Source organism: Ictidomys tridecemlineatus, chromosome 2, assembly GCF_052094955.1.
Source record: "Ictidomys tridecemlineatus isolate mIctTri1 chromosome 2, mIctTri1.hap1, whole genome shotgun sequence".
In the NCBI taxonomy this organism is placed as follows: domain Eukaryota; kingdom Metazoa; phylum Chordata; class Mammalia; order Rodentia; family Sciuridae; genus Ictidomys; species Ictidomys tridecemlineatus.
In genome coordinates this window covers 181,903,559-181,921,554 of record NC_135478.1, presented here as the reverse complement: position 1 = coordinate 181,921,554, position 17,996 = coordinate 181,903,559, and positions in this window count along the sequence as shown.

The following is a 17,996-nucleotide window of genomic DNA, read 5'->3' as shown; positions in this document are numbered from 1 at the left end:
CCCACATGCTTATCTTTTCTGTTCCTCTTGAATCCTTTCTGCAGATCTAACTTCCCCTGCCTTTAGGATTCTCAGCATAAAGAAGATTCTTCAACATGTCTTATAATGCAAGTCTGCTGATGGAAAATCATCAACTTTTATTTATTTGAAAAGTTTTTGTTTTATATTATTTTTGAAAAGATATTTTTATTAGAGATAGAAGGCCGAAAAGTTTTTCTTCTGGCATTTTAAAGGTTTTATTTCATTGACCCTGGTCCACTATATTTAATGAGAAGTTAGACATCTTTGATTATCACACTACCTAATATACCACCATTCCAGTTCTAGCACGTGTGCATGTGTGTGTGCACGCACACACAAACACACACACATCTTCTGGCTTTCAAGATTTTAAAAATTCTTGGTTATCAACAGCTTAATTATGATGCATATCATTTTGTTTTTCTACATATTAGAATTCAACTAAAGATTTTCTGAAAATTTTGAATTAAAGTTTATGTTGTTCACCAAATTTGAGAACTCCCAGCCTTTACATCTTTAGTATATATTGCTTCCCATTTTCTCTTTGCCCATTATTTGAGATTCCATGTATATCTACATTAGACAGCTTGATATTAACCCACATATCTATGAATTTCTGTTCTTTATCTTCAGTCTTTTCTCCTCTTTATTCTTCAAACTGGACTGTATCTATTAATCTGTCTTCACATTCAACTATTGCTTTTGCCATCTCCAATGTACTGATAAGACTACCATTTGACATTTTTCATTTCACATATTTTAATTTTTTAGCTCTAGAATTCACATAAGTTTTGTTTTATAACTTGCATTTCTATGCTGAGATTTTCCACATGTTTATTACAAATGACCATCCTTTTCTTTTGGCCCTTGGATACGTTATAACAGTGGTTTAAAGGTGGCATCCACTAATTCCAGCATCTAATTCATCTCTGGATCTGTTGATCTGTTTCTACTGAAGTACTTTTCCTCTTGATCCAGTGTCATAGTTTTATTTTGTTCTTGTTGTTTTTATTAGTGATTGTCTAGTATTCTAGACATGATGGATTATACTAGAGGGAGATGCTGGATTCTGTTATTGTATTCTGAGTACTATTAATTTTTACCCCTAGTAGGTTGCTAAATTACTGACTGCTCACCTTCCACTTGTGAAGTCTTGCTTTTCTATATTGTTAAAGCAAGTCTATTTTTAGATTGTTCATATCTTAGAGTGAATCCCATAGGGCAAATCCTGTGGTATAGTTTTTAATCTAAAAAGCATGGGGTTTCCATGGAAAATTCATCAAGCTCTCTAAGTTGCACTGACTCACACTCCAAATGTAGAGTGTAGTGAAGTAGAAATCAGCTAAAAACTCTAAAGTCTTTAAAAATTTCCAAGCTACTATTTTCCACCCAACTCCTTGGACTCTCCCTTACATTTATACAGTCACCAAGGCTTTGAGGAAAGTTGGTATTTATACTTTTGCAGCTCTATTCTCTGTCATGCTTCCCTTACTGAGGAGAAATTCTCTGCTATTAAAGCAGCCCCAAATTCTGTTTCTTGCAACTCAAACCAAAAACACTGAAGCTCTCCGCTTGAGTTCTTATTCTACTATACTATAAAAACTGGGAAACAAAAGCAGGATAAAGACAGTTCCTATGTATCAAGGGTCAAACTCTGATTTTGATTATTCTCCAGTGCCTTCATGTATCAACTCTTACAGATTTGAGAAATGTTATCTGGGAGGTGAGGGAGGAATGTTAGTGGAATAAAACCTGCCCAACCATCTATCTGATCCAGAATTCCTGTTTGGCTGGCTGATTTTTAAATAAAACTCCTATTTTTTTTTTCATTCACTAAACAAATGTTTATTTGTTGAGCAACTTCTATGTGCTGGGCACATTCTTAGACTCTTTCCAGTTCAATAGTGAAGAAGATATCAAATCCCTGTCCTTGAGAAATTGAAATTCAAGTGAAGGGGGCTGGGGATGTGGCTCAAGCGGTAGCGCGCTCGCCTGGCATGCGTGCGGCCCGGGTTCGATCCTCAGCAGCACCACATACCAACAAAGATGTTGTGTCTGCCGAGAACTAAGAAAAAATAAATAAATGTTAAAAAAAAAATTCTCTCTCTCTGTGCCCCCCCCTCTCTCACTCTCTCTTAAAAAAAAAAGAAATTCAAGTGAAATATGGATATAGTAAAAAATATATACAGAAGACAATGCCTTATAACAAGAGGTACTATGAAAAAATATGAAACAGAATAAAGGACCAAAGACAGGTATAATATTGGACAGGGTCATTAGAGAAAGCCTCTCTAAAGACTTTGCCAGGCGAGCAAGACCTGTAGTGAAGAAGCCATCCTGGGGATAGTTGACAAAAGTGCATTCTAGGCCCAAGGCAGTAAACTCAAAAACCTCACCATGGAGATACCTTCTAGAAATAAGAAGATAAGTGTGTGTGGAGAGGAATCAAGCCTGATAGTTTAGAGAAGCCACTCCAGCAGGATCATATGGAGCCTTGTGAGAATAGATTTTAATGAGTCAGATGAAAAAGCAGTTCTGAGTGGGGAATCTAGAGAACCTGGTTTGCATTGAGAACAAATCACCATGGTTTTGATTTGAAGAATATTGTGAGGGTGACATAATGATTTTCCCCTGGTGATTCTAGTCATCAATCGGTTTGGGAATGATTCTGCATGGCACAGACACTGGAAACTGCTACCTTTTTACCTTGATATTTCAAGGTCCAATCCACCACCAGCAGCATCCACTGAAGATAGATTGCCCCAATATCTACCGAATCAGAATTCACCTTATTCCCTCTTGGGATTTCTGTTTGTACATAATAAAATCTTACCATTCAATAATGACCTTATCCATCATATATATATATATATAAAGTCCTATCTAGAAGTGAGTTAGTTTTGCTCTATAAAATCATCTTTCCCTCCCAATTCCTGTATCATTCCAAGTTTTATTTTTCTAAGAAGTCAAGAGAGGTGAGAATTAAAGGAGGGAACATGGAACTCATGTTCAGCTGCTCCTTGAATTCATAATTGTTTTTCTGAGAATGGTCACACCTTTTGGATATACTTATGCACTATGATCAGATCTACCTCATTCTTAGTAGATGGTTTCCTATCCTTCTGTCCACCACCCATGCTACCTATCTCCATGTGCAAATAAGTAGCAACTGATTGTAGTTTTTATTTTGCAATAAGATATTTTGACATTGATTCTTCATAGTCATGGAGAAAATGCTCTTGCCAGACAAAAGAAGTAATAACTATGAGTTTCTGATTTTAAAATTTGTTTAAAAGTGAATACTAACATAAAACAATAGCAATGATATATTTCAAGAAGTATTCTTCCACTGTTAAAATTACCTTAATGTGCTGGGTTTCTTGCTAAGGATTAATGATCCATAGCTAATAAATAACTGTAATACTTGAAAACAAAATTTAGCAATCTTAATGACCTTAGTTGGAAAAATATTTTGGTAATACATTTCTTTAAAATCTTGGCAATGAGTGACATATTCGCAAACATAGTTGTCTATTTCTCTTCTCCATTCAAATGATTAAAAGCATTACAAAAACAATAAATCATTACAATAAAAGCAAAAACAATATAATGAAAAAAGCACATGCTATCATATAAATCAAAATGATTAAGAGCCAGCCTGTAATCTAGTGTTATACCATAACTTACAAACATCTTATTGTAAGAGTTATTAAATTATAAAAAGTATGAACTCTAACCAATTATTTCATACAATAAAGTTAATATTATAAAATAATCTTGTTACTGTATAATTGTATTTGTAAAGAGACAATTTAAAGGTCCCTAGTTTAATTCACTTCTTAACTAGCAATCTCAGGTACTCATTTCTGATAATGCAGGTAGCCACTCCATTACTCTAGTAGCTTATTTCTTCCATTCTCTCTGGGGTTAAAACTGAAAATGCCTCTCTGCCTTGCCCCATCCACAGTGGTCTCCCTTGTGGGCTCCATTTCAGTAAGCAAATATGTATCATGTTTCCATTACACACTACCACTATGAGAAAAGTCAGGAATTAAAATATAGAAAGAGGCCATAATACAGGCTCTGCTCTTGAAAGAGTCTAGTGGAAGATACAGTTACAAATGATCATAACAGAGCATACTAAATCGCATGAACCAAGGGCTATGGGAGACAGCCATGGAATTTTCATGGAGATTTGCTCACAGAAAATGATGGAAAGAAGGTGACATCTGAAATAATTCCCGAAAGGTGAGTGATCATTTGCCAAGAGATGAATGGAGTGGACCTGACAGGAAGAGGGCATAACATGCTAAGGGGCTGGGGAGGTGTGACATTGTATGTTGCAATTTGGAGAAAATGAGAATTCTAGTGCAGACGAGTTAACATGAAGTGGCAAGACAGACTAGCAAAAATGCAGAAAATACCTGTGATTGAGATGTGAAGTTCCTTGTACATTGTCTTAATGTCTTTCTGAGCTGAGCTCAGAAAAACCCCTGAAAGCCTATAAGCCTAAGTGGTTCTATCTGATATGTTTGTCTAACAAAATTTCGACAGTATTTTATTTTTTGAATGACCTATTTATCACATATCATACACTGTAATTAACCAGGCCTTGTTCACCAAATAAACTGACAACTTCTTCTCAAGTAAACAATTAGACTCTCATAGCCACTTAGAGTTTACAGTGCTTATCACAAGGGTTCTCTGTGATGATTCTCTGTGAATAACTCTTGATTATTAACTCATACATTCTACTACATACTTATGCATCATGTCATTCTGTAGTGAATTTTTTTCTTTTGCCCTTTCTAAAATATGTGAACATTGGTGGGAAGCTTAAAGGATCATCTCTATATTAAAGAATATCCTTCACAGTCACACTTCATTCACAGTCTATGTTGCTGTAGATTGATATGGGGTATATGTGGGAGAAATGGAAGGAAATGAGGCAGAAAATATTTCAGGCCAAGTCATGAAACACCTTGATTTAACTGATGTCTATTCTGAATCCTTTCCTGAAGCATAGGATCCATTCAGCAGGACTGTCCTATGCTATTGTTAATACAGTTATTATACATGCCATAGAGATTTTGATTTCTTTGAGACTTAATAACAACATTGCAGCACACTTTCAAGCTCCTAACTCTTAGCATCATTTAACTATTCTTTGTATTTTCACTTTAATTAGAACAATAGCTCCATTCATCACACATAAGAAAAACTATGAGTAAAAAACCGACTCTGAAGCAACAAAATAAATAAATGTCTTAATTAGGGAAATCTGTTGTACTGCCATATGGTCCAAAAGAATTCCCCATGGCTATCACTAAACTGTGTAGTGAAGTGACATTTATTTATTTATTTTTACCAAAAATCAACTATGAAAAATAAAGCATGTTCTATGCAGCTTGGTGTGTTCAACAGAATGTAATATTGGCTCAGTGAGACAACTGTCATTGATTTAAAAGCCATGGAAGCTGTGACGTTATTGCTGCATGTCTTCTTGCTTTCACAGGAAGAGAACAGTGAGACTAGGGGACTGATGAGATAAATGGGATGGAAACCCATTCAGAACAAACTCATTCTGATTTCTGAAAAAAACTCAAATTGCATGCCCTGCTTGCCTGTTCTGGTCATGTTTGCCCTTGTCCTTTTCAGTTGTGTGATGCATCCAGGGAGCCTGACCTTGCAGTCTGCATTTTCCAGGCTTCAAATTGACTAGAACGCACATGCAAGGGAGAAGCCAAGTTCATCATCCTCTGCCTTTGGCAGTAGCTACCATCTTTTGTAAGGTTTGTCCAGGGAGAGTTCAGTGGGCTTCATGTTGTATTCAGGAGCCTAAGATCTATCCTCTTACCTCCTGCTATGTAATTTTTCTATCTACTTGTGTTGGGAGCTTTGGGTTTTGACAATATATGAATAGCCTCACTGTCCTCAAGTTAGCCCCTCACTTTCTTCTATTATCTACAAAATCTATTTCTTACATTAAATTCATTGTTTTAAATTCTGGGAATGTGGTTTTTTTTTTTTTTTTTGGATCCTAAACAATTTTGTTCCTTGTTAAATGGAGAGTCATAACACTGTTGCTTAAGGTCAATGTTCTTTGTCATATTAAATTCTATAACTGCTTTGTCATAGTGAATTCTACAACTAGATATATACAAGATGTGTATAAGAAAGAAAATTCTAAGGTCACAAAATAAATCTGAAGCAAAAACAAGATGACCTACAGGTTCAAGCAGCTCAAACAAAAATTTTAGATTTATGATCAAATGCAGTATTCATGAAAAGAGATTAAAATTACAACAAAGCCAGGCAGCTTTGTTAAGATATTTGCATGATCCTGAAATTTGAATATAACTCTCGAATGTTAAACAGATGGTTGGTTTACAGGTAATTAAATACAAAGAATCCCCAGAGACAGACCATTGCCTTTTCAGTGAATCAATGATGGAATAGGGAAACTTGAAATAATTGCATAAATCCCCAGTTTAAAGGAGACTATAGTCACTATTATGTAATATGGTCATCTCTCCTTTTCCTAAAATTCTATGTTCTGTTAGCCTAAAAGGATTATGAGATTATGTATCATTAACATTTTCATTTCTTTCTAAAATAATCCACACAATGCATTTTAAATAAAGATGTTAAAGTATGTGTGTATCAATGTATGATTCAATAAATGAATGTGGCCTGTTAGATACATGTTTTGTAAATGTTCACACAAGATTATTAATAGAGACACTGTGATAGTCCAGAATTGCAGTAACCCTTTGCAAGTGCTTATAATGGTTCTCAAGTTCATCAAAATCCCAAACTTGAAGTTTATAAAGTTAAAGTTGGGAAACTCAAGTAGTTTTATGGAACTACTCAAATTCACTGATGAGAAAGAAGAAAACTTCATTCTTCTTTACCTGTATTTTAACAAACATGTTCTTAAGCAAAGTATTAAATATAAGAAGCATTAGTTTTTCTCTGTAAAATTATAATTATAAAAGTAAAGACAGTGTAGTATTATAGATTGTCTAACATATTTTCAAAATCTATCCCCATTTTAGATTCTCTTTCTCTCTCTCTTTCATCCTACAGGACTTGAATGTGTAACTAGTCACATCAAGAACTGTTTTAAATACCAGCATTCATTATACAGAAATATCACACAGATTTATATCCTAATTTTATAGGTCTTTCTTAGATCTTCAAAACCATGAAAGTATGATCTAAAAGGAAGTAAAGAACTCTGAGCCTCCCTGGTCACCTCGGTCTCATGGTGGCACCAAGAACATATGGCCTACTCCATTTTACCCTTGGGAAGCTGCATGACATGTTTATTTTTAAGACTTTTTACCCTAACTTCTAATGTAAAACACATAAAAAGGCTAAGAAGCCAGAATACAATTTCATATAATTAACTTCCCATATCTTAATTACATGTATCTTCAAAGCATTTGACTCTACAAATAATCCTGTTCACCCCTTTGACCTTTCCCACAAGCTTTCCAAGCTCCTCTAAATGTTGTCTCAAAGTCTGAACAAAAGAAGCCAGACTTATTTCAGGCCATTCTTTCCCTTTGCTCAGCTTGTACTTTCCTGTGAAACTGAAATATATAATTGGAACTTACTTAAATTATGAAAGAGACATACATTATAATCTCAAAGGATTATCCAGTCTCAAGCATATTTAAGAAAACTCAGATTTTTATTAAATTTTGTCTAGACAATTTAGTGAGTTGCTTTGATTAGATCTAATAGTTTCTTAGTTAATACTTGGATTTTCTTGTATAGATTTTTTAAATTAATTGATTTATTTGTTCTAATTTGTTATTTCAATTCATAGTACACAAATGGAGCACAATTTTTCATTTCTTTGGTTGTACACAAAGTAGAGTCACACCATTTGTGTCTTCATACATGTACCTAGAGTAATGAATGGATAAAGAAACTGTGGTATACATACACAATGGAATATTATTCAGCATTAAAAGAGAATAAAATAATGGCATTTGCAGGTGAATGGATGGACTTGGAGAACATCATGCTAAGTGAAGTAAGCCAATCCCCCAAAACCAAAGGCTTTCTCTGATAAGTGAATGCTGATCCATAATGGGGGTGAGGGTGGGGGAGCATGGGAGAAATGTAGAATTTTTAGCGAATATTTAAATGTTGTGTTTTCTTTCCCCATAACATCCTTTCAGAATTTTACTGAATTTGCTTCATAAATCCATGCATTGCCCATATCCTCAAGAATTTTAAATAGTGATAGACTCATCATGCATTTTATATTTGTCCTAAATATATCAGAAAAGCTTCCTATAATCTGTATCAGTTGTGATGCTGATTGTGGTTATGAAAGACATATTCTTTATTATGAGGATCAATAGAAAGGAACAGAAAGTTTCACACAAAAATGCACAGGGTTTTTGTTTTTATACATGACAGTGGTAGCATTCCAATGAGATGGGATACAGTCTTACCTCATGTCCTACCTTAAAATAAATTCTAGGTAGGTCAAATATTTAAGGAAAGACTATAAGGCATTCAAATAAAATGATGGGAAAAATCTATTTTTTAGAAGCCTAAGAATAGCATGATACAATAACCAGAAATTATAAAATGATTAACAAATTTAATTTTATACTTATAATATTTTATAACAAAAATAAAGCATCTAAACAAAGTAAAAACAACAAATGAAAAGAGAATGAAATTCAGTTCCACTTATTATCACAGAAATGTCATACATAATAGGAAAGTGAACAAAATGCATGATAATGACACAAACATTAGAAAAGAATTTCAGCCTTCCAGTAAATCAAAGACAAGAAAAATAAGCTTCATGTAATTCATGAAATTGTCATCATTAATTTTTTAAATATGACTGGCAGTATTTGAATACTAGCATTGCTACTAACTAGTTATGTGAAATTGCTTAACATTTCTGTTCATAAGTTTCTTCATTTACAAATACATCCTGGTCACACAGGTCTATAATCCCAGTGGCTTGGGAGGCTGAGACAGGAGGATCTTGAGTTCAAAGCGAGCCTCAGCAACAACAAGGCACTAAGCAGCTCAGTGAGACCCTGTCTCTAAATAAAATACAAAATAGGGCTGGGGATGTGGCTCAGTGGCCCAGTGCCCCTGACTTCTATCCTGGGTACTCCCATCTTCCCCCAAATTCCATCTAGTTACGCAGGGATCTAGGCTCCAAGCTCCATCCACTGTGGATGTCAGTATGCAATCTGAAATAAAATATTACTTACCTCATGGCTGTCATGTAAATTAATATATGTAAAATATTTTACACAGTGTTTGGCACATCATAAGTACTCAGGGGCAGATAACAGAAAAGCTTAAAATTCTAAATTGACTAGGAATGGATTCAGTTGCATATAACAGAAAGGGAGTTCATGTTTCATAATGAACAAAAAGCCCAGTGCAGGGAAGGGAAGTTAGTTTGGCTTCTAAAAGACATTAACAGGAACTCAACTCCTTTGAAACATTATTGTCCACTTTCTTTAGGGTGAAGCTTTCTATGTTCATACTTAAGCTCCCCTGATTGTAAAGTGATTCTTTCTAATTATCAACATCTGCATTCCAGGCAAAAAAAAAGGAGGAAGGAACAAAAAGCAGGAGGGCTAGAGGTGAGTGTCAGCTCCACCTCTTCTTTTTAATCAGGAGAGAGCACACCTCTCTCACAGCATCTTCTATTTTGGACCCTAACAGGTATTACGTGTGTGTTATTACTAGCTAGGGAGAAGGGCCTGTGGATGGGTTTTGGGTTGTGGACCAATAGTGTTTGTCACAAATAGTAACAATGAAACAACAACAACAAAAAATTAGAGACTTTGGAGTGGCTCTAACCTTTACATTCTTACTGAAACTCTTCATTGCTTTTTAACAGGAAAAAGAAATACCTCTGATACACTTCTCTCCACTCCCAAACATTCTCCTACCCCAGCCCATACATCTTACAGGGAGAATGAGGACAATGTATTCCTAGCATTCTGACATTTCACAATCATTAACATCCGAAGAACTTCACAAGTTTCAATCCCATGATTGCCCCTAGTGTGTTAGTGATATCTTTGGTATTTGTGAGGTAAGATATATGTATACATCTTTCTCTTCTTTATAGAAAAACTGGGAGGAAAAGTAAGAATAAATTGCCCGTTCTCAACTGATTTCTTTAGTAAAATTTCTCTGTTATGAATACCTATTTCAAGGACAAAGACCTGAGGTGTTTCACACCAAAACATTGAATAGGAATTGGAAAAGATTGCAAGACAGTTTCTCACACTGAATTTTAAACTGATTCATTTTAATTAGATAATCTCTCTTGTCTAGAAAAGGTCATGAATGTGGAGAAGGAAACTGGAGACAACCAGAGCTTCACAGTAAACACAGTAGGGGGTAAGAGATGTCTCAGCAGTCACCTGTTGAGAAAGAATGATTGAAAAGACACCAAATAGCTGTCAGACTAAAATAGGGTATTTCTGCTTTTGCTTACTTAAAATGAAATCTCTATTAAACAAACCCTCTTTACTAAAGTCATTTTCTTTATCTAATGGCAAACATCTTTAAAATATTTATTTTGTTGCTTTGTACTACAATAGAAGTAAAGCAAACTTTGGTATTTAGGACAAAATTACAGATAATGATGGTCATTTTAATTTAAATTGTGAAGGAAACTTAAAGGCCAAACTCATTTGCATTTAAAACAGGAAAATAAATATTTCTAGAATCCTGAGGAGTTTTCTGCTGATCTTTATGAAAATACTTTACACTATTTACTTTTAATTCTTTTTTTTTTTTAGTTGTAGATGGACACAACACCTTTATTTTACTTATTTACCATTATGCACTGAGGATCCGAACCCAGTGCCTCACACATGCTAGGCAAGTGCTCTACCACTGAGCTATAACCCTAGTCCACACTAATTTTTTAAAAAGAAAACATACAGATCATTTTCTAGATCTAACTTTCCAAAAGTATCTTCTTTAATTCTTTAATTTTGTAAGTTCTTTACAAAAGACAAATGATTAACAATACTTAAAATGTTGTGGAATGTTATTATACTTGAGGTTGAAAAAAAATGCCACCCAAGGATGGAGAGTAATTTGTACTAGATCACATGAGTTAATGCCAGACTAACAGACTATTTTGATATTTAAATATTTGATTCCATCTGGCTTTTTCCCCTTCCTTCCTTCCTTCCTTCCTTCCTTCCTTCCTTCCCTCTCTCTTCCTCTTTCCCCCTCCCTCCCTCCCTCCCTCCCTCCCTTCCTTCCTTCCTTCCTACTGAATCCAGAGGCAGATAACCACTCAGCCACATCCCTAGCCCTTTTCATTTTTTGAAGCAGGGTCTCACTAAATTGCTCAGGGACTTGCTCAGTTGCTGAGACTGGCCTAGAATTTGGAATCCTCTTACCTCAGCCTCCTGAGTCACTGGGATTATAGGTGTGTGCCACTTTGCAGGGCTCTGTCTGGCTTTTCTGTTATAGGAACAATATAGCCTAATGAATATTTTCATTCTTATTGAGAATCCCACACATACAGACTGTTCAATATGTTCTTCATAATCACAGTGAATTATGAATTATTGTACCACATCAGATATTCATGCACATGTTGAATGAATGAACAGAAAACCTTCCTAAGTGAATCATGCAAATGATTTAATAAAATTAATTGCTTAACAAAATTTGCATGAATAGACAAACTTTGGAATGAAATTTTCCTAAACCCATCTTAATTCATTTCTGGTTTTCAACTTTTAGAGAAATATTGGCTTTCCAATATATACAATTGCTTCATGTTACTTGTCCTCTCAGAATAAAAAGAGAACAAAAAGGAGGACAAATTGGTTTGAGTTTAATGCAAGTTAACCTAATAGAACTTTCCTTTTGATACCTTTACTGAGATTTACATGAGATTAAAATTTTGTTGCTCTTTAAATAGATGTGGATAGTGGCTATATATACATACTTGTTTGGTGATATTCTCCCTTTGACCCAAGACATGCATCTGATACAAAGTCTGTATTTCAAGTTGTTGAAGCCTAAAGCACATCTCTGTAATAAATACAGCATTTTTTTTTTTTTGGCATTCACCAGCTAATCTCCCTTTTCTTTTAAAAATTTATCCCCCTTTTGAAAATAATTTCAAATGAATTTCTGAGAATAAACAAATCCAAATACACAAATCACATTTGCCCAGAGTAAATGAAGTAGAAAAAAATTGAGTTTGACAGAAAATATATATGGATTATTTTCTATCAAATCCAAATATCATTAAAGTGAATCCAGTGACACATCAAATCATTTCATGAGTCTGAAATGGCCTACTGCCAGTAGAAATTTGAATTTCCCTTTAAAGTGTCATTTTCTCTGTACCATGATTTAGATGTCTATTAAGTATGTAGTTAAATTTGATCATTAAGATCATGGCCTAATTCATAGCTAAAAATTGTTAGAATTTATTAAAAATTCTTATAATTATATAATTATACAATTAACCTTTTCAGGACAAAGGACATGAAAACTAATGAATTCTGCACAATTGAAGCTTATGAAAAATGCAGAAGACTTATGATTTATTATACCTAGAAATTTAGTGGAATAATTATAAAATGATATTTAGCTGTTAAGTGACATCTTTTAATGACATTTTTGCATAATTAAAAATGATAAAGCATACATAGTTTCCCCTTTATTGAATAGGTGTTAAATGGAATGATTTTGTACAAATTCTGGATAACAGAAGCCTTGATATAAGGTAGGTATAGTAAAATTCTTCTGTTTTTGCTTTAAATTCTCCCTGGAGACATTTAAATTTTTAAATAATGATTCTCAATTATTTAAGATGGAAATACCAGAAAATAGTATGCTCTCTTTATCAGTTTCCCTGCTAATTCTGGAAGCATTTCATAGAGATGATCACAAATTCTATGATGTAATGAGACAGATTTCCACCAGGTTACTTAAGAAAACCACTTTCATTTTAGTAGGGATTTTCCTCATGCATGGAGTAAAATGGGTGACATAGTTATAAAATTGCATTTGTGCTTCACCTGAATCTGAATATATGCATACTCCTATTAGGTTTCTGCAAACTCTCAATGGGTTCAAAAATGTAAATAGACACCAGAATCCTACTAAGCAGATATCACTATGCACATTCTGATTGGTTCTTCCTGTAATTTGGGGCATTAATATCATCCTTGAGGGAGGACGCTGTCTTTTCACTGCTGCATTACCAGTTCTCATCTGTTTGCTCTCTTGGAACAAAATGAGAGCTCAGTGAAATTTGCTTTTTGAATAAATGAAAAGACACATGTTAAAATGAGGTCAGATTATTAATACACTTCTTTATTTTTCATGTAACAGTAAATTTAAGAATGTTTCTTGTTCTTAAATATTCTTCTAAAATAGGACCTTTGAAGGTTGCATTATATTCCTTTTTTAATAATTCAGCAATTTATCAATCAGCATTGTAGGAAGTTGTCATTGTTTCTGATTTTCTAAATAGTATTTTTTGGAAAATGGTCATTCTCAAAATTTGCAATTTATAAAAGAGAAAAGCATGGCATAAAAGAACAATTATTTTAAAAATATTGTTATAATTTATTTATTTTTAGGGTACTGGGGACTGAACTCAGGGGCACCCCACCACTGAGCCACATCCCCAGCCCTATTTTGCATTTTATTTAGAGACAGAGACTCACTGGATTGCTTAGTGCTTCACTTTTACTGAGGCTGGCTTTGAACTCGAGATCCTCCTGCCTTAGCCTCCTGAGCTGCTTTTAGATTTTATTTATGCCACTAAATAACTTTCCAGTTTTAAATTTTAACAATACATAAAGGTGTCTTTTTAATCTATCTTCAGAAAATTTTTGTTTTTAATCTTTCCTAATTTCATGTACAAAATAAAGTTATTTTAATTTTCACTTGGGTATGAATTATATAACTGATCATTTGAATTTATTTTTCTGTCAATGTGTTCATATTGATATTGTAATGTCGTTTTTTATTGCACCATTAGTCTAAAACATTTGTTACCATTTTTTCAGTTAATTATTTACCTTATGTTTTTGGCTTACTGATATACACAAATTTTTAAATTTAAAGAGCTTGGTAAATATAAAAGAAATTTAATGAAACTTTTTTTCCCCCAATGATTACTAGGCAAGTATAAAAAAATTGGTTAGGACAAAGTATATTTTAAAATTATTCATTATTTCACTAAATATAATACTAATGAAATTCCTTTTATGCAGTTTAAATATAAGAAGTTGATAATACATTTTAAATGATATCTAAAAATGAGACTGCACTATATTAACAGTCAATACAAATGGTATATATACAACACAAATCACTATAGTTTAGATCACTTTTAAGTCAAACTTTACTTTGGATAATCTCATCAGCAAGTTAGAAATGTAGTACTTTATAGAAGTTATAAATACAGTATGTGTAATTTAAGAATTATTTCCAATAGTGTTATTTATAAATCAAGAGGTGGAATCTTTCATATATTTCTTTTCAAAAATCTAAGTGTTCATATTTATGGGGAAATTCCCACAAGATGATGATGTCTGAGATATAATTCTTGGGTAACTTTGTTGATTACCATGTTATGAAAATTCCCATTTAACTTGGAATAAATGTGGAACAACTAAATAAGGTCTACTAAACTTTACTCAACTGATCTGGCTTTGAAAATTAATGATGCCATTAAAAATAATGTAGCATTTAGATGTTGAAGTTTAAAATTATCTCAAGCTAGCAAGTCATGTGGTGTTTGACAGACATTGCTGTGGTTTCTCTAAGTCACTGAGATTATCCTGATCATCCTGTGGATTTACTGTGGTGTCCTGAGATGTTTAAACCATGACTTCAGGTGAACAAAAGAATAAGGCCTAAAATGGAAATACTTCAAAAGCTTAAGCTTACCAATGCTGGGGATATATTAATGTATTTAAGATGTAAATAAATGCATGAATGTTAAAAAATGTTAGAATTTTGGGGGACTTAGGTATCTTGAAAAAATACCAATGCTGGACTTTTGGTGCCAATACCAGGGGCAAAAAAGTAGAATTTAACAGGGTCATATATTAGTTTAACACAGTAGATTTTAATAATTTTATAGTCAGTCACAGTTCATTTCATAAAATGAAAGACATAAATCTTAAAGTCAAACTGAATCATATATTAGATCAAAGACTTCACTTCAAAGTGACTTTTTAAAAGAGAAAAACCAAGTTGACAGACTACACTTTGTTCTAGCCCTACTCTATGCCTGATTTATTTACATACATCACTACCAATTCTTTTTTTAGAATCAAGTTTATGTACTATTTTTTGTGGCTTCATTAATTCAAATGTTGCTATCCTAAAGAAATTCACATTTCAAAAACATTGAAGACTTTTTTGTTGGTGGGAATAGATTTCAAAAATTGTGGTACCCAGATCTTAATCATTTTATGAAAGAAATACTGTTATTAATATAGTTTCTCCTTCTGAAGAAAGACATGTTATCAGAATCAAATTATTTATTAAAATTATAAAATGAAAAATTCAAATAGAAATGTTAGTGAGATACAGTTCTAGGTTTTTCTGGATAAGCCAAGGTTCCATCTTTAAATTTATTCAAATAGGAAGGGATGTGTTAGTTCATCTGACATGATACTTGTTAGAACTTCTGCAATTGACTGAATGTCTATGTCTCTCCAAAGTTTGTATGCTGAAATGCTACCTCAAAGATGATAACATTGGGAGGTGACTAGATCATGAAGGCCATCTGAGGTTAGAGTGAAAAGACAACCACCTATGAACCAGGAAGTCAGCCCACATAGGACAGCAAACTGCCAACACCTTGATTTTAGACTTAGCTTCTGGCACTGTAAGAAATACATTTGTTTTTAAGCTATACAGTTTATGACATGAATTTTATAGCAACCCAAATGGAATGACAACCTTCAAGGGGGCAAAGATCTTCAAATACAATTTTTCACAGGTTACTAGGAAGACAGTGGAATCTTCCTTAAATTTAAGTGGTTGTTGAAAAGACCAAGTTATAAACCACAAAAAAAGGTAACATTACACATACAAGGCGGTGTTAATTTTTATTTTAAACATTTTTTTGGTGTTTATGGCAATTCCCTTAATTGACACATTTTGTCATTTACAGTTAAACTGCCTTTAGTGAGCTGTAAGTATTGCAATTTAAGTATCTCCTATTAACAGTAACATTTCCTCTATGAACTGTTGGATTTTTCTTCTAGTAGAGCAAGAAAATGAATAAAAGAACATAAGAGTTTTCATCTATTGTATTGTAAGTGTCTCTTTTAAGGTTTTCTCATGATTCTCCTTACCTGAAGTAAGGTGACTCTAAACAGTGTGATATCACATCCATCCACTTTGGTTTGAAAAAACACAAAAGATTTTCACTTGCTATGGATTGAAATGAATGAGGGAGGGACAACCAATCAACAAACAAAAACCACACCCACACACTCAATTTAGATTCAGATAATAAAGCTAAGCAATTAACTCTCCTCTTTAAAAAAAATGATTTGAATATAGACAGTTCAAAGTCCTCCAAGATGAAATTAAAAAACATTTTTTCAGATGCCAAGAATTCTTCCAACAGAAGAGGAAAGAAACCAAACAGAAGGAGAATTGTGAATAATGGTCCACAATGATTCTGAATTGAAGATTTTTTTTTCTTTTCCCTCTATCTGCTTAAGGCTTGGTTTGTTCTTAAATGATGATCAAAAAACAGTCTATGAAGTAGTTCTCTACTGTTTCCTTTACTCTTTCCACTAAGAATGCTTGTTACATTAAACCTTTTAGTTACATGGTGGGAGACAATTTTTTACTGGGTAGGGTGAAGACTTATTTTTGGTCAGTTGATAACAGCTGGATACAACAGAAACGTTACTGTACAAAACAGAACAAAGAATGAATCATCAAATTAGAAAAAAGATCAGAACTGGGAGTTCTTAAAGATCAGCTGGTTCACTGGTTTGCAATCTTAATTCCTGAACTATCAGTGACTTTCAAGGTACAAAGGGCAGAAAGTGAGATTCTTTTCAACATTACAAAAATCTTAAAAAGTTGCACAGTGAGAAATCTGCACAGATTCTTGCTTTTGTTTAGGATTAAATAAAATTGATTATATAAAACATTCTACAGCATTTAATAGGACCATATGTTCTTATTTAAGTTGCTTTTAAAAAATGAAAATGAGAAATTTTTATTTAACAAGAGAAAGTTCAGAGGTGAAGTCTTGCAAATTAATCAATGGTGAGTATTTGATGTTTCTTCTAATGCAAGAATATGAACAAAGGAAAACAGTTGTTTTCATCTATTGTCTTTGAAGTTTTCTTATGATTACCCTCATCTAGAGTGAAGTGACTCTAAATAAAGTGTTATACCATATTGATCCTTTTATTTATTAAACTCATCCCTTATATAGTCAGCCCTCTGTATGGATGGGTCCCACATCTATCTTTTCAATTAACCATGAGTTGAAAATAAAGTATTGAAAATGTACTACAGGGTCCAGAGAAGTGACTTTCTCAGGATTAAGTACATTAGTGTGAAGGCTGGGACAGGTGGGACAGGATCTCAAGTTTGCTGATTGACAGTAGTAAAGGTCAAGGTAAGTAACCTTTCTACCTTGGTCTCCAGTACAATAACATAGAGGCTGGCTGATGTCATTCACACTGTAGCCTGTGAGATGTAATCCCTGGAACTGTGTGATGTAGCCTCACACACCTGTGCTTTGTATGTTATAAGTCCTCTATTTTCAATAAAATGTCACTGATTTTATACCTATTTAAATATTTTGCCTATTATGTAGGTTTAAAAATTTTATACTATTTAAGTATTGATACCAACATGAAGTTGTGTTTTTCCAGGCTGATTTCTATTTTGTGAAGACTTCAGACTTAAAGCAAAGAACTGAA